We start from the raw sequence: 25,245 nt of genomic DNA on the forward strand, positions 1-25,245 counted from the left end.
CTAATTAACTCAAAACGCCTGCAAAGGCCTTTAAATGGTCTCTCAGTCTAGTTCTGTAGGCTACACAATCATGGGGAAGACTGCTGACTTGACAGCTGTCCAAAAGACGACCACCGACACCTTGCACAATTAGGGCAAGACACAAAAGGTCATTGCTAAAGAGGCTGGCTGTTCAAAGAGCTCTGTGTCCAAGCACATTAATGGAGAGGCAAAGGGAAGGAAAAGATGTGGTAGAAAAAAGTGTACAAGCAATAGGGATAACCGCACCCTGGAGAGGATTGTGAAACAAAACCCATTCCAAAATGTGGGGGAGATTCGCAAAGAGTGGAATGCAGCTGGAGTCAGTGCTTCAAGAACCACCACACACAGACGAATGCAAGACATGGGTTTCAGCTGTCGCATTCCTTGTGTCAAGCCACTCTTGAACAAGACACAGCGTCAGAAGCGTCTCGCCTGGGCTAAAGACAAAAAGGACTGGACTTGGCACCTGCACACAGTGCCAAAGCTACCAGTACCTGGTTTAAGGACCATGGTATCCCTGTTCTTAATTGGCCAAGCAAACTCGCCTGACCTTAACCCTATAGAAAATCTATGGGGTATTGTGAAGAGGAAGATGTGATACGCCAGACCCAACAATGCAGAAGAGCTGAAGGCCACTATCAGAGCAACCTGGGCTCTCTTAACACCTGAGCAGTATTGAGTGCTGTACATGCTCATACTTTTCATGTTCATACTTTTCAGTTGGCCAACATTTCTAAAAATCCTTTTTTTGTATTGGTCTTAAGTAATATTCTAATTTTCGGAAGATACTGAATTTGGGTTTTTCATTAGTTGTCAGTTTTAATCATCACAATTAAATAAAATTAACATTTGAAATATATCAGTCTGTGTGGAATGAATGAATATAATATCCAAGTTTCACTTTTTGAATGGAATTACTGAAATAAATCAACTTTTTGATGATATTCTAATTATATGACCAGCACCTGTAGATCTAACTTCTTTGCATCTAAACCTGCAAACCTTATTAATATTCCCAAACAAGCTTTCAGCATTGCACACAAATAATCAAGGACATGACACACACTTTATATGTGGGCTCTAAAAGCAGACGGACTACCCACCACTTAGCAATTTCAAGTAATGAAAATATTGACCATATGGTGGAAAGTGGGTGTGCTGTTATGGTAATGCATTTTAATGAATTAGGATTGCAAAAGGAAATAACAGATTTCTCCTTGTGTTCACAAAGATGTATGTAGAGGAAGACTTATTTCACATTTATCATTAATAACAATAACACCACTGCTTGGCCCTCAGGGGAGTAAGCATAAATGTGTATTGTCCATCACAATATAAATGAGATAGTGACTGATGAATATGCATATCCACACACACAGGCCTATTCCGTGCAGTTGTATGGGTCAATGTCCACCTAATCCAACCAGATGTTTTTACCAAGCATTTCACTTATTTGTGTTATCCAACTGAAATACAAAAGCTGTCTCTGATTCTGAAAAGCAGCAGCTCTAAGTCACAAAAAACCTATATAAGACGATTGATTTCTCTGCTACTGTTAAGTCCAAGTCCACAGCACAAAGCATAGGCCACCATTGTTAATCTTTTTTGACTGTGCAAGATCATATTATAAAACAGACTAGCCTAATTCTAAAGTGAAAAACTCACCTAAATTTGTATGTAGAGAAGGCTTTTGGCTTAAAATTTGAGGTTATTGCATTTCTATTCAAGCGTAATCTGTTCCAATCAGCCAGGGTAAGGGTGCTCCAATTGATCGGTCACCGATCGTAATCGGACGATAATGGCTTTAACTAGTTTGTTTGGTGGTCTCTAAAAAGGCCAATAAGAAAAGCCGATCAGATGATGCAATACTCACCTGACAAATTTTCAACGGCAGGTAAGATGGGTTCACTAAGCGGTATGAGCAGTTTTCAATGCTAGCTAGCACCAAAGTCATTTTCAGACAGGAAGCGATTAATGCGCCCAGTTAATCATTTACAATGAGAGTCGAGTAGAAATCATTTAGATTCATAAACATTCAGATACTTCACTCATGTCATGGGTTTTGCATAGTTTGCCCACCAGAGGGCGCGCTGCAGCTGTTAACTACACTGCCTCACCACAAAAACCACAGAAGAAAACAATCAGCTGACCGCAGTCTACCGGTGCCAGCCTGCAGCATGTTAGCGGTGAGTAAGTCTTTTGTCATGTTATTTACATGACTTAAATAATTATAATAAAAACAGCCACAATCACTTCTCCTTCCAATGAAAACATTCATGACTTGCTAACCCTCCCATTTTTCACTGCACTCTCCCAGCTTCCTCCCAGCTCACAGCAGTTTAATGTTACGGTAGTGTTTAAAGCTACGCTGCTGACTAACGTGGTTGTACATTTATTTTTGAAACAGTGTAGGGCTGGGCGATATGGCCAAAAAGTCATATCCCGGTACTGTTGGGCAGAATTGTGGTATAAAACATATATCTGTATTTTCTGCTAAGCGGGCTGGGGGGGGGTTAGCGGGCATGTTTTTACTACTTTTAGTAACTTGGGTTGTTTCTTATTTCACCGTTTTAATTATACTTCATTCTACATCTTACATATCACTCACTTATTGAATTCGGCTCCTTCGGTTCTCTTCCCACTCACACACCTATCGTCTCCGCTGCAAACACGTCAGCGTTCCCCACTTCTTATGCCGTTTTTTCATTACCAGTACCAGCTTAACTCGCCTTGAATCGACTCGGTTTGGACGTCTTCCGTTTTCCATTGCAGATAGTACTATTGCAGATAGTATAGTAGAGATAGCACCCCTCAGTCTAGCTGATGGTCATAGCGACGCCACACACAACTGCCATGATGTAATATTCAATGCAACACACACACCAGGGACGCACACACAGCTGTCTCTTGATTTAAGCTAAAACGTTTCAACATTACTCAGAATGTAAAGACAGATAAGACAGAGGTGATACGAAAAAGGTACCCGGTAGCAGGTACAATTTATACTTCTGCGTCAAATCGACGGCGTAGCCTCTGTGTAGCCCCCTACCCTACGCCGTCACCTATGCTGTAGCCTGACGTGCACCTCCTCAAAAATGTAACTACACGTCAAGGCGACGCGGACCGTAAGCACTGTGATTGGTCAGCTGGGTAGCCCCGTAATGCCGACAGGAAGTTCCCGGGATTTGAAGTAACTTTTACTATCGGCCAAAACAGTGGATCAATATATTTGACTGTCACAACCCGAGCGAAATGACTCGTTTCACTATGATGATAATGTGATCCACTTGGTCGATAACATTTGAAACAGCTATACCAGCCGCACGTATACAAGTTTACCCCCATTCCCGTTAGCGGAGGGCTAAACCGGAATTTAGCCTGCTCGCCCAGCAAAAGTCAACACAGTGGACGCTGTAGCGCTAGTGCCGACTAGCATTTGGGGGTGTAATTGCAGAATGACGGACATACCTACACACAACTATAAATGCATGGTTATGTGCGTAGCCTACGTCGTAGCTACACACGTAGACCCTACACAGGATTATAAATGGGCCTAAGTCAGGGTCACCTTACCATGTAGACAAACACTCTTTTATTGAAATTATATATATATATATATATATATATAGTGTAACAAATACTTAAATTCTCTTTTAAACGGAAGATGAAAGGCCTTTCTAACAAAGAAAAAAGATCCTCATTTAAATTTTAAAAAATAGGCTGGTTTAATATTAGCCTACTTGAAGAGAACAAAATCAAGTAAAAATCTTGGCAGAATAGGCAATTATGTGAATATCAAGGGATAATCACAAAGGAAGCCAAAAGCACTCATTATTAGTTACACTGTAGCTGAGTGGTAGGCTGTCTGTGTTTTGTTTATTTGGTTACAGATGATTAAGAAGAAGAATAAAGTTAGTGTTGAAAGGTAGTGTAGGTATTTGTTTAGGAATTCAAGTTGATGTGGCTATGTTTAATTAAAAACGGGTCAGAAATGTTGTGTTTAGTGCGAGTTTTAGGAGTAGATTGATAAATCTTTTTCTCTCCCAATATCGATTCGGATACCTAAACTCATACAGAGTAGAACCCAACCAATATTGGATTTTTAAATCGATTTTTTTTTTCTCTTTTCAGAAACACATAACATAAACAAAGATTATCCCTTACATTTGTTATGTGTAGTTATGAGACCTCACCAAGATAACATGCAGTTTAAATATAAACTTTTTTTATTGTTATAAATAGTACTTTGAACAAAAGTACAGCTGATAATGTCAGCTGTTTTCTGTGTTTTGTGCCCTCTTGTGGACAAACAATGCAACAACTATTTAAGTTGTTGCATTGTTTCATTTATTACTGATACGATTCATCTGCAATTAGCTCATATCGACTGATAATATCAGCATGCTGATTTATTGGTCAGGCTCTAACATATAGTCGTAAATAAAACAATATTATGGATCAGTGGTGCAGGGGCACTCTGTCACTAGTAAAATTATATGAATGATATGTCATATTAAAAGCATATCAGCTGTTCAGAGGAGTGCTCACACAGCGCTGTACACAGAGTTATTTCTTATTATATACCTGTTTGTTTCATGACAGAACTTGATTTCATTGTCATTCATTTTAGTTAGACAGATTAGTGCATCTCGGTGGAATAAGTTTGGACATTAGCTACTGGCAGCTTTTTTAAATCATATTTCTAATTCTCTCTAGTGTCTCCCATAAATTATAGCCACCTATTTTCCCCAGCTGATCAGACTCAAACAATGCAATAAAGCACAATGGATTCATCCTGCTGCCACAATCATGAACATATCACATAATGACATCATCACAACAATAGGCTTCCTCTGTATAACACATGTATAATCCCCTTATCGCTCACAACTTTGGTGTCCATTTGTCTTTGTCCTGTACCTTCAATAAGTCAAGCGCTAATTCATCAACAGAGCAGTAGATCAGGTAACACCGGCATTGGGTGCAGTTCTTATTTGTGCAAAGCAAGGTCACTGAACCACATGGATGCTGGATCAATCAGACAGATGAATGAAGCACAACCTGCTGACATGACGAATATTGACACCCCTATTACATCTTGGTCGTGCAGTCCTCAACACTGTTTAAATAAATCAGGCCCAAGTAGAGGGAGGCAGGTAAACTTCTGAACCTAATCCTTCACATGATAAACAGGAATAAGGAATAAGAACAGTGTATTTTGTTATTACTCCATGAAATACTGAACTCCAAAATGTCACAGAATTAAATATCATTCTGGTAGCTGTGGCTGAGATCAATTTAATTTGTGCCTAATATTTATTAGGTTATAAAAGGCTAAGATAACCTTCTTATCAGAAACTCATACATTGAAGAGTTACACACAACATGAGGTAGGGCTGCAACTAAAGATTAATAAGTGATTAATGATTATTCACTATCGTTTATTTTGTCGATTACATTTTTTTAAAAATTGTCTATAAGGTTAGACAAAAAACTGTGAAAATGCCCATCACATTTTCGTCTTTAAATAGCCTCTCTTTCATAGCGCATATTAGTGGTGGGCATAGATAATTTTTTTTAATATAGATTAATCTCACTGTAATCTTGGAATTAATCTAGATTAATCTAGATTAAAATGGCTCATCTGAATTCTGCCGAAGGCATTCAGAATATGTGTGCTACCCAAAATGCATCACAAACCATTGGGAAGCTTCTTAAAAAAAAATTTCCCTTGAAGCAAACCCGACGGCTTCATAGCTGCATCCATGTTAGCACGTCACGTTTGATGTGGTAATTTCACAGTAGGCATACACACAGGTTCAAAGACTCGTTCTCGCCCCCTACAGTGCAATTCAGCTAGGTATACATCTGCGCTAAAATATCAAGGTGAAAGTCATCATAGCTTGCGTAGTAGGCCTACATCTGCAGCCTGTTTTCCTGGTCTACTGTGAAGATCCTGTTATTTGGCTGTGAGCATCCTGGTGGTCCAGCCTGCAACCTATGGACTCTGCCCCCCTCCCGCCGTATCTAAATAAGGTAGAATGGCTGCGACAGTGACTCTTGACGTTTAAACTTCACTAGCTTCTAAACTGTAAAACTTTGACATTTAAAACTTCAGGGTGTGTTAAAGTACTAACTAATCTTTTATGTGATCACAACCATGGCACATGGAACAATAAACACAACTCGTCATTCAAAAAAAAAGATTGCTTGAGTGAATTTACTTTCTGTGATTGAAAACAGCTTCTTTCATATAACTCTGTCAAAGTATGACGTATCCACCTGATTTTTCCCTGTTCTGTTAAGTACTGTGGACTGTATGTGCTGAGGTAGTTTGGCATATCAGACTTGTATGGGCTCCGAGAAAATCGCTGTTTCATTCGTCCCGCGTTTAAATCATCCCAGCTCTCCACTATAGACCCAGCTCCCAACCCAACTTTGAGAATAGATTAACGGCGATATTTTTTTTATCGCCCGATAAGATTCTCACGTTAACGCAGCACGTTAACGCCGACAACGGCCCACCACTAGCGCATATATATTCAGTTTACCTACAATATTATAAAACAGAGAAAATTAGTAAATCATCTCATTTGAGAAGATGGAAGCAGTAAATTAGAAATGTCATGATTAGTCAATTTATCAATTAGTCAACTGGCAGAAAATTAACCAGCAACAATTTTGATAATTTATTAATTATTTCAGTAATTTTCCAAGCATTTCTGGTTCTTTTCTCTCAAATGTGACAATATAAGACAACAATTGACAACAAATTCAATATCTTAAGGTTATGGACTTTTTTGTTGTTCAAAACAAGCAAACTGAAGACATCACAGTGGCCTCTGGAAAATTATAAATGCAATTTATTTCACTATTCTTTAATATTTCATAGACTAAAGATTTATCATGAAAATAATTGGCTGATTAATCAATAATGAAAAATAATTGTTAATTGCAGCCCTACAGCAAATGTTTCGGCAATCATATAATTAATCACCTCCTTGCTGTTAGTAAGTCTACACAGCATTACAGGACATAAAATTACAAAAAAACATCATGTGTATTGGCCCACAGCTCTGCAAGAGATAGAAATAACTACGCAGTTGTTTCTACCTGAATGAGCCAAACGCTTAAAGCACCTCATACATCATTCTTCCTGCCCAGATTCTGATTGTATTTCTGACAACAGGGACTCAGAGTGGGCCAGAAGAAATGGCATCCTCCATTTTTAATCAATAGGAGGATTAACCTTTGCTATCAGCAGCGCCTTTCTAAGCAAAATGTGGAGTCAAGATTTAGGATGTGAAGACATGCTTTAGCTCATTATTGGACTTAAATCTTCAGACCTGTATAACACCTCATATATCATTGGTATTAGGTTACTATAATTGCCTCAGTAATCCTTCAGATATCTCCAAAGAAATGCACCTCATCATGAGCCTTTCTGGAATTAACATATTTGCAGGTGTCGTCCTATAATGATCCTCCATATATTCAGAGGGAAGGAGCTCTTCACTTTCGTGCCCTTCATGCTGGTCTTCTAAATATTTAAGTAAGTACCACAATGGTGATCTTAATTATTTCCATATCACTCACAAAGCGCTCTTAAAACTGTCTTACTGCACAGAGCAAACCTGTGTTTCTCACAGCTTGGCACAATAATTTGACTGCAAAGTGCCAGCGATTTACTACTTGATCCCAGTGCTGGAACATTAGCTGACTTATGAATTAGTTGATAATAGTTTTGTGTCATTGTTAATTTAATATCTTTGGGTTATGGAATGCTGAATGAACAAAACAAGAAATTTCAAAACATGACATTGGGCTCTTTGAAAGTTTAAAACAGCCACAATATCTAACATAATTGGTGCAATCAGCTGTTCTCTGTGTTTAAATTAACTTCCTGGACGCTGCTCAGAAAATAGTTTTGACAATTGAGTGTGAATTATACAAAGACAATAAGGGGGGTCAACTTTTTTTCTAGGTTGTAAAGGAAACCCAGTACAGTGCAGGCGCGTGCTTCAGTGGACTTACAATGCTTACTATATCCTTGCATGTTTAAGGTAATGTTTGCAGTGTGTAGATGATGATAAATCAAATTCATTACACCAATTCAAGGGTGCCCCATACCACACAACAACTTTTGTTCTTTTATGTAACTTTTATTCTAGAGCAAACTGAAAGAGAAAGTCCGCACACATACAACAGCAGACCATCATGACCGCTTAAAATACAGACCCACACAATGCTGAACCACAACCAAAGGCACCATCATAAAATACAGGCTGCATTATCATCTCTAATTCTTAATTCTTTTAATTTCAAGTTTCAATGGTAAATATATTGTAATATTTACAGGTAAAAAAGACACTCCTGCACGGTTGTTTTGCCTCTTTTGGAGGGGTCTAAGTCTTAATTAGGCCCCCCTTATTCCAACCATGATTACAGGACTGTTTACTCCGCTTCTAGCGATAGGCACATTTTAAATGCACAAACCCTCCAGATCAGGACTGACCAGCATCAGTATGGCTGATTTTAACATAAAGGTGAAGGAGAATAATTACCTTAACGGGGGGGGTTCACTGCAAATAATCAATATAACGCTATAAAATGCTCTGCTGCCACACAGCTCAGTTAAACTAATGTAAAGTCGGAACTCAGATTAACAAGTTGTTACTGTTAGATCAGCTATAACTTTCGCTCCGTATTTGGACCCAAGTCAGCTGACCAGACAATAATCTTGGTTACAAAACACTCCAGATAACACTTAATAAAGCGCACTGTTTGTGGTAAAATATGTAATGTGCCGTTAACTTTTACCATGTTATGCCTCGTTATAAACTTCCTGTTGCAGTGATACTATGAGAGAAGCTAACGCTAACTACAGTTGTCGGAAGTTAGCACAGTGAAGTGAAAGATAAAAGCTGAGAGGAAGTGTAAAAGTACCTGGCTACAACGTCTGTCCTCTTTCATGCTCTCTGTGCAGCTGAAAGGCTTCGAAATAATCCTTACGAAAGTGGGACGTTTCTTTCTGTCGTTTTTTTGTTGAGTAGGTAACCAGGAAAGCGTCTGGTTAGCAACGAGACCTGTCAAACAATGGCGGAGCCAAGTACGGCAAGCGGAAGGCCGACACGTGCTTTTTGTTGACGTTTTTTTGCGGCCCCAGAGAAGCGAAGTATTTAAGATGGTTTCGTTTTTCAGTGCTGACTGTCAATAATAATTTACTGTCAATACAAGTTTACTGTAATCTAGCAGATACAGATGATGGATAATTGTTGTTTCCTTTGGCAAACCAAGCATTTCTTCAATACAACAAAACACAAGTAAAGAAAGAAGTATTGGGATATTTTACTTCAGGGTTTTTTTCAACCAGGCATGTCCTCTGTAATATTTGTTGGGAATGTGGGGCTTTAATGACATAAAGAGGAGTTTGCATAATACTTTTACACACAAATTAGGGGTTTGTGGGGTTCTGCTGGGTGAGTTTGGACTCATGATCTCAGTATTTCTAAAATCCTGGCTACAGGCCTGTTCAGCTGGGATCAATAGGCAATAATTAGTACAAATAAAACTCCTGCATTTAAATTTTACTTTTCTTTACTTTACTAAATTACATAATGTATTGAAAGCATAAAAGTAAGTACTAATAAGGAGAATGTCCCTTTTCAGAGTGTTATATGGATTATATGCTGTTGAGACGTTTAATCGATAACAGTGCATCATGTTTAATAAAATGATTGCGTTTTGTATGTAAAATCTTAATCTGCCAAGTAACCACGGCTGTCAGATGAATTTATTATAATAAAGAGTCAGTGCGAACTTCCCCGTAGAGTGAGTATGATTCTGTTGTCATGTGTGTGTTTAGTTCTGTAATAAAGGATAAGAAGATGGGTACAGCAACATTCTGATCCTTAGGATTTATTTTTGTTTATTTGTTTGTGCAATTCACAATAATGGGGAAATTACTAAAATGGTTTCATTCTCCAGAGTAATTTGACAGCATTTCAGTGACACATGCATTTGTGTTGGCTGTTTTGGTTATGGATGTTGAGCTGTGGGGCTATTAGTGTATACATTTTTTGGTCAAAAAACAACCCAGAAACTCCAGACTTTGATGGATATATTCTGTTTGTATTTCTCAACTTATTTCACTTGAAAGACATTAGATGGTTTTCTTTTATTTATTAAACACAAACTATATCATTTTAACCTCCTGGAGTTGGCAGCTCACATATTTCTTTTAAGTTTTAACTGTAGCCCTTTTTTAAAGACCCTGAAGAGTAATTTCTGTCCATCTGCTGCATTTATCAGAAGTCGTTATCCTCTTTAACAGCTGTCGTTATTCTTCTGCAGTTATTAAATGGATTTCCTGCGAATTCCATTTCAAATTAATACAAGACTATTATGTAGATAGGTTTGATGAAAGTTGCATGAGTTGTCCTTACAGGAGGAAGTTATTCACTGAATTCCAAATGAAACATTTTGACAGAATATATTCAGCATACTCTGTCTCAGATGTTTTATACTTCATTAGCATCCATACAAGTCTGCACTTGCTCATACTAAAAATAAATGTACAGTGACAGTGATGGAAAGCCACAAAAAATATATGGTCCAGTTGAAGATTAAAAAAGTGCTCCCCGACCCTTTTCTAGGGATTCCTTATCACATTTTACATATCTATGAGCTATTAGTAGTTCCACTAAAAGGTAATTGCCCCTCTACATTTTTCAGCTGGTTTAATGTAAAAAAGAGGTCAAAATATCCATTAATATTAGAAAAGTTAAACTTTGTTTTTATTATTCTTACACCTTTAAAAATCTCACAACTCCTTTGATTTATTGTGACCCTTGGGAGGGGGCCTGAACCCTAGGTTGGGAACCATTGTTCTAAACTACCAGTGAATAAAGTCAAGCAGCTATAACAATAAAGTACTGCTTTTTAACTTTAACTTTTGATACTTTTAAGTACATTTTGATCATAATACTTCTGAACCCCAGCAGTGGGGATGCACAATTCAGAGCATTCCTAATTGCCGCCCCCAAGCCTGGATAAATCAGCAAGGGCATCTGGTGTACAAAGCCTATGCCAAATCAAATATGTGGATCATCAGATCTACATGCCGGGTTGGGCAGGCCCTGGTTTGATCTGCTGGGGCGACCCCTATGGGAAAAAGCCAAAAGAATACGACCTTAAATGTAATGAAATATTTTTACATATGTTTACTGGTACTTTTACTTAAGTAAAGGATTTCAAAACTTTTTCCACTGTAGAGTGATGACAACTTTTCTCTCTAAGCCTCCATGAATTAGATGTGAGATGAACATCGGGGTTTTTGTGACATGTTTATCCACTCTCCTCATTCTTCATTTTGTTCCTGTGGCACCTTAGGCTTGGGATTTGCGAGGCTTAATTTTGCCTGCATCTGATCCTTTAACAACTAAAATAGCTCAAAGTCTCTCTCACCACTTACAGGACACCCTTGCTGAGAGGTGACAGTGTTAACCAACAAAATTCTTGATGTAATCATCCAAAAGCAGATAAATAATGAGACATTTTAAAGCATCTACTATTTCACTTTTCTCTCAGTTGTATTTCATGCCATCTCCTACTCCATGGCTTATTGTTACTGTTCTGGTGGCTAAGCTCTTTCAGAGATGCTGGGGCATGAACAAAGCCAGTGATATCTAGTGAATTCTCATTACAAGGGGATTATCATATGTGCCAGCATGCATTCCACTCCCACATCATTAAGTGTTTTGGACCATTTACAGCCAATTACACCATTGCTAATGCTTTTTTTTGCGCCCACCCTTCCCCCCAGGCCCATGATGATTTTTGACACATTTTGACAACTCAACATGAATTTATCTCCTTTGGCTTGTTTGCACTGGATTGGACTACCTGTTAATCACTATTTGCTCTGTAGCAGACGCCTGTTTCTTCTGTGTGACTATACATCAGTACCTAATACAGCTCTCACATACTCTCCAGCTAGAAGCGAGAAAGTTGTACAGTCAGTGTAAATACTGATCTAAGAGATCTATTAATGCTTAATGAGCCATTAATACTCCAGAATAAGCAGTAATCCCAGTTAACACGTCTCTCCCAGCTGGAAGATGTACCATCACCTGGTTCACAGCAGGTAGCTTCAATTAGACGCCTACTGCACAATCTCAGCAGCACAATACAAGCCCAGATATATGTGGTATAGAGCAAATACAGTGTCAAATTTTCAGATACACAACCTTTTATGTTTTCTTAAAACGTGAACCTAGCTACGAGTTTCCTATATTTTTTGTTTTGGGGATTGAGAGTTTGTTTGTAGGCATTTGGAGTTTGATGAGTCTTAAATAAATAATAAATTGGAGACTTTGCTGACATGGTTAACTACACATTTAGGGAGTACCACATTTCATTTTGTTTTTGTTTTGGGGAAACAGCAGTTTATTAATCCCCTGTCCCTTTTTGTTGAAGAGTTTATGGTTGAGGTATGCATTTTGTTTTAAGGTGGCTCGTTGGTTACTGCAGTTTTCCCAAACTAGGTTTTCCCACCAAGCTCTTACAGTGAGTTTGTTGCAGCTTTAACTGTATAAGTGGCAGTGAATGTAGGTACAGCTATATGCTCAGGATCATATCCATGGCTTCTGGGGTTAACTGGTACTTTCCTCACCCACTGGTCTACAGTAAATAAACACCCCACATTAATAGATGCTTAAAGACTAGGCTTGAGCTCAGGTTTATTAATTAGCCTAGGGTGCGGGAGACTTCCGTCTGCTTGTGCTGCCTCCCTTTTTGGCTTTGTTAAAAGGAAAAGTTTGACATTCTTCTTGTTTACAAATCTCTCCATTACCTAGCACCTACTCTGTCCCTACACACCTACTCGCTCATTACATTCCTCAGATGCCCGTCTCCTTTCCACTCCCCCCTCCAAGCTCTGCACTATCGGTGATGGGGCCTTCTGTGTGGCTGGCCCTAACCCCTGGTGTATGCTCTACCCCAGGATTTGGGGTTCTGTTGGTTCTTTTAAATCGAAACTCACATATTTAGATTTGCCTTTCCTGGTATTTCACTATACAGTATGTATATTATCAATGTTTTAACATGTATACACAATGTATTTTATGTATTGTTCTCTTTTGACCTCTTTTGTAAAGTGTCCTTGGCTGACTTGAAAGGCGCTGACAAATGAAGTACATCCTTATCATTATTAAATATGTGTATTCGCTTTATTGCCGAGAGTTAAATGAGAAGATTGATACCGCTGTCATGTCTGTATGATAAATATAAAGCTACAGCTAATTAGCCTAGCTTAGCATACAGACTGTAAACAGGGAAACAACTGGCTTGGCTCTGTATGAAGGTAACAAAATCTGTCTACCAGCATCTCTAAAGCTCACTAATCAACACATTGTATCTCATTTGTTTAATTTAAGTGTTTTTATATATGTGGACAGTTAAATAACTAATTTTGTAACAAAAAAAAGTTAATGGATTTGTATTTTAGCATAATTTTGAGTAATAAAAATTATTTAAAAAAATCTAGATAACCTTTTTAATAATTCATGCATGAAAGGGCTAAAAAGTCACTGAAGCAATATGGTATATAAGCCCTTTACAAAATGAAACTGACATTTTTAAATGTTTTTGCATGGATGCAGCCTTAAATTTACTGCATGGATTTAAGAGTGGTGTCAATCTTCTTGACAATAAAGCAAATAAGCAAACTTCCCAAAATGTTATTTGGGGATACCAACACTTTTGGTTTTGTGTCGCATCCAGGTTTTGGCCCAGGGGCCCAAGGAGTTGGACAGGGAGTTGTCTCATGCGCTGTTCCACATGTTTTTGGCTTTGCCATTGATCTCTTCATGCTTACAGCCACTTGATTTGTCCGTTTCGCCAGTCTCAAATATGCTTCCTATGGTTGCAGAAATGTGAGAAGGGTGGACGAGCAAGAGGAAGCTGTGTGGTTTGAGTAGGGAGCTCTATCCTAGGGTTGAGTGGGAGCTGTGATTTGTGGGGTGTAACTGTAAATATTTCAACTTTTGTCTGAAAGGGAACTAAGGAGTAGCTGGCTCAGTTTGTTGAAACTGTATATTCTGTTTAAACTAGTTTAGGCAGCCAGTCTTTCTCTCTCTCCCCTGGCTTCCACACTTGTGGTTTATCTTCATTTCATGTTCTCTTTAAGTAATGTAAATGAAACTTCCCCTTCCCTTCTTTGTCCAAACTTGAAGTATGAACAGTAAACCACATCTAGCACGGTTGTTTTAGATAGCTAGCTAGCTAGCAAGATAGATAGATACTTTGTTTATCTCGAGGCAAATTCAAGTATCCAGTAGCATACGAAACACACATACATTAAACATACATACATATATTAAAATAGAATTAGAATTAAAATTAAAAGAACTTATAACACAGTAAAACAGTGCAAAAACAGTAAACAGTGCAAATGGAGTGCAGATGGAGGTAGAAATTGTTCTTTTGTCTATTGTCCTCCCTGCCATGACTAGGAGCTGTTGTACAGTCTGATGGCCAGGGGGACGAAAGAGTTTTTAAGTCTGTTGGTGGAGCTGGGCTGGGACAGCTGTCTGCTACTGAACACACTCCTTTGCCCGAAGAAGGTGTTGTGCAGAGGGTGGTGGGCGTTGTCCAGTATGGACAGCAGTTTGTCCAGGGTCCTTCTTTCTGCCACTGTCACTAGAGAGTCCAGCTCTGAGCCCACCACTGAACCAGCTCTCCTCACCAGTCTGTCCAGTTGACCAGCGTCTCTCTTCTTGCTGCTTCCTTCCCAGCAAACTACAGCATAATCGGACGCTGGCCACCACAGACTGGAAAACATCTGCAGCAGTTTTTTGCAGATGTTGAAGGACCCCAGTCTTCTCAGGAAGTACAGACGGCTCTGCCCTTTCCTGTGGAGAGTGTCCATATTTTCTGTCCAGTCCAGCTTGTCATCTAGCTGCAGCCCCAGATATTTGTAAGTCCTGACCACCTCCACATCGACCCCCTCGATGGACAAAGGTTGGAGATGTGGTTTCTTCCTTCTGAAGTCCATCACCATCTCCTTGGTCTTGGAGGTGTTCAGCTGCAGATGGTTGGTCCTGCACCACCTCACGGAGTCCTCTACCAGGCTCCTGTACTCCTCCTCCTGTCCATCCTTGATGATACTGGTCTGAAGTCACCCAGCTCCCTGGGGTGTTTTTTCTTGGGAACCGGGATGAGACATGAAGTCTTCCAGAGCACTGGGACCCTCCCAAGCTGCAAGCTCAGGTTGAAGACATGCTGGATTGGCTCCCCCAGTTCAGCAGAACAGGCTTTAAGCATCCTTGGACACACTCTGTCCGGGCCTGCTGCTTTCCTTGGACGGAGCCTCCTCAGCTCTCTGCTCACCTGATCCTTGGTGATGGTGGTGGGGAGGGGTGTTCAACTATCCATGTGTGTGGAGGGTGGGGGTGGGGGTTTATAAGAAGTGACTCAGTACACACATTTGAAAGGATGTTGTTGGTGATTCCAGCATGATGTGAATGGTTATATTTTCCCATCAGCATTGAGGAAATGAAAATGGAAGGAACTGTTTGCCCAAACTGTAGGAATATTTTAAAGATACTGATTTAGGCTAATGATGGAAAGCCTGCTTTCAAACATTTGTTAAAAAGATTTTTCTGTCAGCTACAGGGCTTTGACAGTAAAACGTCCCAGCAGAGACATGAAAAACAAGATTACCTCCACAATACACGCTGCTGTTGACCAGAGAAAACATGTCGTTTCTCATCAGCAGTGTATGTGAGAGCATTCAATATCAGCCCTCCTGCAGGCATCCAATATCCTTCCAAGCTGCTGTCTGCTGTCCCTCCGCCAGCCTGTTAAACTTTTCTCATTAGATTTCCCACTCTTATGCATCCCAAGTATTTTTGAAGTGCATGGTGTGTAGAATGATGCAATGCATTCAAGTGTCAAGCCTGCACAAATCTCATCATGTCCAGGGTGATTCACATATGGAAAGTTTGGTAGCCTAGCAACAGCCAATAAAAGCCAGCTTTGATTGGGTATTGCCTGTGGCCATCATAACTGAAGAGTCAACAGGGCTGCCTGTCTATGAACTGATTAGAAAGTGTTTACAAGCAATCAAAGGTTGTTTTAATCATTCACACCGGCTTGTGGTAAACCAGAGAAATAATGGAGCTTTCTTGTCTTCAATGAGAGCTGAAGTGCGTGTAATCCCTTCTTACCAAATGGTTGATTTTTACAGGAGCGCAGACAAAATGAACCCAATCAGGTATTTGAGCTGGGTAGTGATTGCTGAATTAAACCATCCGACTGTCTTTCACACTGGAGGGTCACATTCACGGATAGGTTTCATCGTGTGTCGCTGCATGTGATTGTGCTTTGATTGCCAGTGTTCAGTGTGAGAATGATTTCATGGCAAATGTTAAGTCCTGTGACACTGAACTAAGAAAACCCCACAGACTCTTTCAGCCTGAGATGATAAGGGAGCTGAATTCATATTTTACCACTTTAACTGTTTGTTTCGTGTTGACACATGTGACTTTTCATTTGTGATAAGACCATAACTCATGCCAACAAAACTTACAGTGTGCTGAGAGAAAGCAAGTGTGATCTTATTATATAGTCAAGTCAGCTGCGATTTGTCCAAAGTTGCACTTTTTTAAAATATAAAATTAAACTTGTCTTCTCAGCTTAACTCATAAAGTTTCCCCATGACGTCTAACTGAAACTCTCGAGACTCACCATGTTTGCCCAAATTAAATTATGGTGTTAGATATGGACAAGAAGCAACCGCTCAAAAATGAAAAAGTTGAATTCATGCTCATTTCTAAAAAAGCAGAAATTGAGCAACCATGACGACCAGACGTTTGACTTGCCAATTAAATCTTTTCCACCTCTCGGTCCCTCTGGTATTCTCTGGTAAAAAGCCATCACAGACTAGCTGGCTTGGTAAACATGTGCTTCATGGATTTCACAGTAAACTGAATTTCAGCTTTTCAGATGTTACTTCTAACTATTGGAGCTGCCAGCGCACAAAGTTACCCAGTGAGTGTTTATACACTGAAAAAAAATCATTAATGGAACACTTTTAGCTGAACTCAAAGATCTAAGACTTTCTCTACGTACACAAAAGGCCTATTTCTTTCAAATATTGTTCACAAAGATAGAAGAGATGTGTTGCACTGCGTGAAGCAAATGGTGGTACCACCAGATACTGACCTGTGCAATACCCATGCTGTCTGATCAGCATCCTGATATGCCACACCTGTGAGGTGGATGCATTATCTCTGCAAAGGAGAAGTTCTCACTAACACAGATTTTGACAGATTTGTGAACAATATTTGAGAGAAATAGGCCTTTTGTGTACATAGAGAAAGTCTTAGATCTTTGAGTTCAGCTCATGATGAATGGGGGCAAAAACAAAAGTGCATTTATAATTTTGTTCAGTGTATTTTCATGATGTTTCATTTTCTGTGCTCATATTAAACATTTTTATGAATATTGAGCTTTGATAATGGTTTTAGATCCTATTTTATTTGCAAATAAACTCCTGCACACTGCCCTAATTGGCAATAATACATTCATTTGCGACGTTTCAGTGCTAGACCTTCATCAGTCCCACTCCTACGCACCTGTCTCATGAAATAGATGTGCAAAGTATTTTTCTGTTCTGATAATAATTTACTTTAAAATTGGATTATTTTAAGTGCAAATACACACAATTTGTTGCAGTAAAACATATTGTGATGCACTATTCCAACAGCTACTAGACGCACCTAGTAGCCAGTGGAATAGTGCCACACACGATCAGAAGAAATACACTGGCAATCCAGGGACTAACTCAAGAAATGGTATTTATTCATCACTACCAAGAATGAACAGCAGTCTGTAAAATAGCTGGCTCATATCAGACACTTTACAGAGCAATACAATCATGTAATCAGTTTTTTATCTTCTGTCATATCATCATCATTCATATCTGTGTCTCAATCATGAGCTTGTCCTGATTAAAATTTTGAAGGACTGGGATGGATTCCCAAGAAAGACATATAAAAAAGATTATGAGGAAAGTGATTTTTGAAAAAAACTTCCAGTGAAACCAAAAAAGAAGTCAAGCTCAAAAATATGGGCCTACAGTATTCAAAGGTTCTGTTATAAATCACTTCAAATATCCTTGCTGTAAAACTGACTTTATAAGCAAAACTGAATGTAGATTAAATTAAACTAATGTGGACAAAATAGTACTGTGCTTCAACATTCAACATTCAGCTTGACTGATATTATGAAGCTTCCTGTTGAATCAGACTTGACATCCAGAACAAAGTGGACAATCCATAAAAAAATACTTAAATTAAACATTTATGGACAATATACGAAAACAAAGAAATAATTGATCAAAGTAAATACTGGAGCACTCTTCTCATCAGCAGGTATACTTACCTTCTCTCTGGACAGCTGACCTTAAAGCTTCTGAAGAGCTGAAGTTGTCCACGTGACTTTGAGAGCGCTGAGTATTGATATGTATTGATGTTCTTACAAACACTGTAGGCCTGTCACACCATCACCCTAATTGATGCAACTGAACAATCAGCTGATACACCTGGTATTTATTAGCTATTCCTAATAAGGTCAAATAACTTAATTTCAAAATTGTAAAATGACAATAAAACTAAGAAATCTCTACAACATGTTGTCAATTTTCTTATTTTAGTGAGGAAATTCTTATTCGCAAACAGAATTTGTTTTATTTCCAGCCTTCTTTTGTCAAATTCAGATGAGCTCACTTTTTAATTATTTTGCTCTTATATGCTATGCTATGTACTTTTACTTGCTGAATAATTTTGTAAAAAAAAAAAAAAGAGAGAGAGAGAAGTTGCCTCTATAAGCTTCTACCTTCTCCTGTGGATGGTTTGCATCTGTCCTTTTTAGAATGACTTTACTTGTGCTCTAAACATCAGTGGGGGATCCACACACAAACAGACACTAGAAAAAGTAGAGTGAGTATATGCATCAAGTGCTTTGGTTATTTTATGTTTATCAGAACATCATTTATCATCACGTATTTGTTTGAAGACAATAACACTAGCAATTCTGCACAGTAAGAAATGGAGTGCCATAAAACCAAACGATTCTTCTAACTGTAGTACAATATAACTAGCTTACTTTCTTTCAGATTACATTTGACTTTGAAGAACAAAAGAAAACACAAGGCTAAGACCTAAGCAAGTTTGTTATGTTCTCTCTCTGTCAAAGAGAATTATTTAAGACTATAACATGAAAGTTCACAGTTCTCTTTCTTTTTTACATTTTCCGATATTCAGCTCTCACTGGATTGCACACCCTGCTTTGCTCCACAGATTTGACACACTGGAAGAAGAACGCTTGTTTCGGTTGGTAATTTGAAACCACAAAGCAGTAATTTGCCCACGCTGGATGAGTGAATGGGTCAATCTTTAACTGACCAAACACATCATTAGTATTACTTGTAATTTGGCGTATTGTATAATTAGATAATTACACAGGATATCAAGACAAATAAATATTTCTCTTTGAAGTTGTTATGCATGAAGTGAATTTCATTTTAGCCAAGTAAGCCATATAATTGGAGATCAAAAAGGTTGAATGCTATTAGGGACTCATTTGTTTGGTTCGTTTGTTGGATATGACCAATTATATATAATAATATTTGTAACATAAGGGAATGTCACTTTAAATATAATTCAGTATGTCATTTTAAAAGTTATAAAAACAGTTCAAATCAGTGACACATCAGCTTAGCTCTAAATGTATTTGTATCTGCAAATGCTCAACCACAATGTTCTTTCCCCTCAGATAACAACCACTCCAGATTACAGCTCATACAATTTTATAAATTTTTGTCATTCTTTTCTAGTGCATACACCTTACATCTGTGCTGTAATTATACATGGCTTTAATTTACAGTCTAGTGCTGGGAAGGCAGCGAAAGTAGTGCACTAGAAGTACTGTGTGTATCATGCAAGATGCAAATGATAGAGACAGATACAGCGATACTGTAAAATAAGAGATGAGAAAAACTCTGTTGCATAAAAGTCGCAGAACACAGAATTATAAATCACACTGGGTCCTTAAGCAGTGTGACAAATTGTGGATAATGTGCTGATGCTAAGCATGGGAATATATGAATCTGTGCGCATTCAAGATGGAAAATCCCCAAATGCCTGGAAGATAAGTCTTTGATGAGGACACCAAAGCTGAGAGCTCCCACCTGGACAAAAACATGACAGATCATTACCTATGCAGCCTCCGCATTTATCTCCAAGTGTGCTCATGATGAGGTGAATTCCACCTACACTGAGCTGACTTTGAAGAGACTTGTGTGGTAATACTGGTTTATTAGAGCCTAAATTTGTGACATATTGGATGTCATACATAACTGTAAAACTGAATCTAATCATGTAGCAACATGTTTTTCTCAAGTCTAAATCTGCATTATTCTCTCTATCTGTCCCTGTCTCTAGACCCTGACGTTAACATTGTCAGAAAAACAAGTATACATAGATTTAAGATGGTACAAAGAACACATGAAGTCAGAGGAATTTCATTACACACCTCTTTTATTAAGCTATTTATTTTACAAATATAGATAATTACAGTCAGTTACCTCTTGTCCACTCTGTAGGACAAGAGCCTGCAAGACGTGGCTTATCGGACGCAAAGAAACGTTTAAAAAAAAGTGTGCAACATGTTTCAGCGTCATCAGCGTAACGTGAGAATGTAGCAATGTGCTGTGCCATTCCTATTTATAGCATTTGAGCCCTTGCAGCCTCTTGCACTCAATTACTTACCTGTTGATGTCAGTTAAGTCTGTGAGGGTTCAGGGCTTAAGATTTAGGGGGGACATAGAGATTGAGGCCTTGAGGCCTGCCTTCTCTGCTCACTCCTCATCAGCCACTCACCATATATACAAGTTTACTTTCTTTATTCCTTGCCAGATAGTTGCTATGTTACTGTGTGCGTCATGTTTCTGCCTGTATTGGCTGGATATGATTGCTTGTCTTGGTCTGCTCTCTGGTGTTTTTCTTTGCCTGACTCACCTTCTTGTAAGCTATCCTGTGATGGGAGGGACAAAGCCTCCTGAAGCTTTTGAGGTTTCTTCCTGATTAGATTGCGCTGAAATGAGTTTCGAAGCCAGACATTGGAACAGTGACATCTAGTGTTTTACAGAAATTATGGCAGCTATGAACCCGACACTGCAGAGAAAAAGTCAGTTTCAATACAATATGCACATTAAAAGCCTAAGAACATTGTGTGCTCATTTTGATCTCATTAAAGTGCCTCAAGAAATGTAGCTGACATATTGCTACCTGCCACAATGTGTAAATTATGTTTAAAAAAGTTTCCTTAAGTTATAATTTTCTGCAATGACAGCAAATGGTATGAGGTTAGTCTAAGCTACAGTTGATACTTGTCATGACCAGTGGCGTGGCCACGACGTAGCTGGGAATGACATCACACCTGAGTTGACCGTGCGGTTCTCCTGTCTTTCCAAGTTGGAAAAAATCAAAAATTCTGACTTCCCATGTCAAATGGAACGCACCACTACAACAGATTTAAGTCGGAAAACCAAGATGAATGCCTAGCTAGCCTTTGTTAGCAATACAAGGTGATAAGATATAAGTTGGACAGTTGTTTGTATAACTGATTTAATGAGATGCAAATTAAGACAGAAGTGCAATAAACAGTGTATTAGTTCAGTTTTTTTTCACTCTGTGGACGCTTGGAGTAGCCTTCTTGGATTTTGAGGGGCGTTCCAGTTGAAATTTCCAATTTCCAACTGGGAACTCAGAAATTCCAAGCTTCAACACAGTGTTTTGAACCAGTAACCTTTGCAAATTAAAAACGAGCTTTGGCGGTATCTAAAGTCCCATCCCTACCGTAAGCCTTTGTAAACCATTTTGTTTGATTAAATCATTAAACAGCTGTTTGTCTGAAAAATAACTAATAACTAAAAGTAGTGCAGTAAAAGTGCAGTACGAAGTACCATAAAATGGATACTTTCCACCACTTCCTAAAGGCAATCTGTTTTCAAATTGACTATAAAATCAGACAAATACAGAAAGGCGATTATAAGACATTTAAATCTTTTCACTGTCATCATAAGCTCTTATTTGTCTGCATGCTGTGTGTGCAAAGTTCTGCCGAAACATCTGATAAATAACACAAAACAAAGATGTTAATTTATCTCAGGAGTGTAAAATTATTCACTATGCCTGAGGTTCCGTGATTCCACACCCATCACACTTCATTTTTAAGACTTTTAGATAATTTTGCACCGTCTCCCCAGAGCCACATCCACTCTGTGAGCAAACAACCACCTACAACACATAACTGGCACAGTAAAATCAACCACTGGGAGATCTGCTATACAGGATGTTGCTGCAAATGAACCATTCCTCTCACGAATCACTATGAAAACTGTATTCATTCTTGACAGACAGGACAAATCAGATTATAGCTCGCTGTATCATACTCTCTGTTGGATATCTGATAGAACAAAAGATATTGGTAAACTCATTTTCTGGGGCTATACTTATTTTATTGTATGGCACACTCAGTGCACAAACATTTTCATCTTTCATAGTATTGTACTCTGTTCAACCCCGTCTCCTAATTGTGTTTACACATTACTAATGTGCCACAGCGATACAAAAAATGAGAATGAATTTCATTTGTTTTCAGACAATTTCTGCTCTTGCAGTGCAACATCAGCCTGTAGCAAATGAAGCACTGTAACATTTTTTATGGTTATAAAGCGCTTTTTTAAAGGTTTCCTGTGGAGTTTTTGACCACCAGCAGTGCTATGCAGCAATTGCTATGCAGCAATTTGCAGTATGTCCCTGTTTTGTTTGTTCACACATGCATGTGCAAGAGCAGAAGAAGACTGCTAGCAAGTAAACATGGACACACTTACTAACACTCCTGTTTTTCTCATGCATGACGATGCGTATTTCGAATGATCAAAAAATTTGCTTTGACAATGTTTTATGAGGAAAAATACATTCAAGGATACACACAATACTACTCCAATGAGAAATTTTGTTTGTTTACAAGAAAACTCCACCTGGAAACTTGCAGCATGACACAGTACATCCATCCATCCATCGTCAACCGCTTATCCTGCGTACAGGGTCAATCCCAGCTGACATCAGGCGAAAGGCGGGGTACACCCTGGACAGGTCGCCAGTCCATCGCAAGGCCACACATAGACAAACAAACACTCACGCCCACGGACAATCAACCTAGTCCACATGTCTTTGACACGGGGAGAACAGGTAAGCTCCACACAGAAAGCCAGGGTTTGAGGCGACAGTGCTAACCACTGCACCACTGTGCCGCCCGACAATCCATAATCTTTACCGATCCTTAACCAAAGTGCTTTTGTTGCCTAAACAGGAAACAAAACAACAGGCAGGACTCATGAAGCGATATTTTATGTATCAATGCCCTGCACTTTGTACACCCATCATCCAACTCAAACACCTCGCTACGACTTCCATCCAGCACAAGAACGTAGCACCTGGAAAATACATTCTTCCTGATCATAAAAAAGGCAGCAATTAGGTTTTGCCAAAAAACATTTGCATAAAACATATTTGTAGTGTAATGTCATTTCTAGGGGACAGGGTTGCTGTGCTTGAACCCTGTACCAGAGCAGCTCAGATATGTAATCTTAACAGACCTTGAAAAGTTGCAGGCCAGCTTGGGTTGTTTAGTTGCTGAAACATTTATCTATACTATAAGGTTGGTGACCACAGGACATTGATACAGTAGTTGTGTCCAAATCTGTCATGTCAGCAGGCTGTGGTTCATTAATCTGTCTGATTGATCCTGCATATGTGATTCCATGACCTTGCATTGCACCATGAGACCTGCATCCACATTGTTGTCACAGCAAAATGGACCTACAATATATGGGTTTTAGGAGCTGTAGATCCATGTGTTCATAAGTGTGAATTTTAAGGATGTAAGCCTTAAAATGTTAGTTCAAACTGTTAAATAACAATCACAAATAACCATCCTGATAAGTGGATTGCGTCTGTCCCAAGTTGTAAAAGATTACTGGAACTGGGATAAAAAGATTTTATCCACCTGGGTAAATGATTTTACAGTTTAGTAAGTTTAGTAATCTAAAAAGGAGTCTCATCTCTCCTCTGAACTGCTTGGCACATATTGAAATAGGTACTATTGGCAGAAATAACGTGCAGTTGCTTAGCTTTTTATGAGTTGATGGAAAAAAACAACTCCAGTATAGCTGATAACTCATCTTCCCACAAATTCCTTTCAAAGCAATTATAAAAATCTCTCTCTCTGCAAAACCAGAATGTAAGCCAACAGTGTATGAATAAACAATCTAATCTTACAATCATTGCCTCTGGATTACAGATAAACCGCTCTCTCGTTTATTAAGCCCTATGATCATATACTGGTACTACATACCACAGAAATTGGGATAAAGTGAATTCAGCAATAACAAAACTATTATTCGGTCTTACCAAGCAAGTTTTCTATGTCTAGATCAGTGGCAGGGCACTGCAGGGGGGACGTGGATGACCAGAGAAAAATATGAGAGGTTAGGGGAACTAAGTTGAATGAACATGATTTATGTAGGGAAATAAAAAAACAATAGTTTGCTGATGCTATCGTGCTGACCTGAATCATTTGTTTTATTTCAAATTCAGCAGTGCTTCTTTTTTATATGCTTCTGCCCCAATGTTGTTAATGATTGATAAGAATTCAATCCATTTATGTGTGGTGGTGGAGGCATTAAATTTGTTTGGCTTCTGATAGGAGGCACAACAGAAAAAGTTTGAGAACCGCTGTCCTAGATATAGAGTACAGAGACTGAAGATCTGATACAATATAGTCCTTTACCTGAACATGTAGTACTGTTTTTACAATTTCTTCAACATGCAAAATTTAGCTGCTGTGCTTTGCATTATGCTGTAGTCGAAGCTCAGCTCATTCATTAGATTGAGGCTTGAGGCTTGATTGAGGAGAGGATCAGCAAAGCCAAATGTTGTCCATAGAGCAGCTCCTCTGAGAAATCAATGCTGGTTACTTACTTGTGATGGAGAGGCTTTTAAGCATGCACAGGATAGTTATTTGTGCAGTAGCCTACTGTAGAACTGAATGTATTGGCAAGGGTGGTGCATTCAAATGTACATGTTATTCCTA

The 25,245-nt window shown here is 38.7% G+C and overlaps 1 protein-coding gene across 2 annotated transcripts in view; it reads right to left on the reverse strand.

Moving 5' to 3' along the window:
* enox2 (ecto-NOX disulfide-thiol exchanger 2) overlaps window positions 1-9,121 on the reverse strand; it is a 198,904-nt gene extending 189,783 nt beyond the window's left edge. For both annotated transcript variants that reach the window (XM_038699860.1, XM_038699858.1), the window contains exon 1: window positions 8,968-9,121. The gene's annotated coding sequence lies outside the window, so the exon portion shown is untranslated. The remainder of the gene's footprint in view (window positions 1-8,967) is intronic.
* Window positions 9,122-25,245: the final 16,124 nt, after the last annotated feature.

The sequence above is a fragment of the Micropterus salmoides genome, unplaced genomic scaffold, assembly GCF_014851395.1.
Source record: "Micropterus salmoides isolate LMB-PRFRI ecotype aquatic unplaced genomic scaffold, ASM1485139v1 Ms_hic_scaffold_5, whole genome shotgun sequence".
Lineage (NCBI taxonomy): Eukaryota > Metazoa > Chordata > Actinopteri > Centrarchiformes > Centrarchidae > Micropterus > Micropterus salmoides.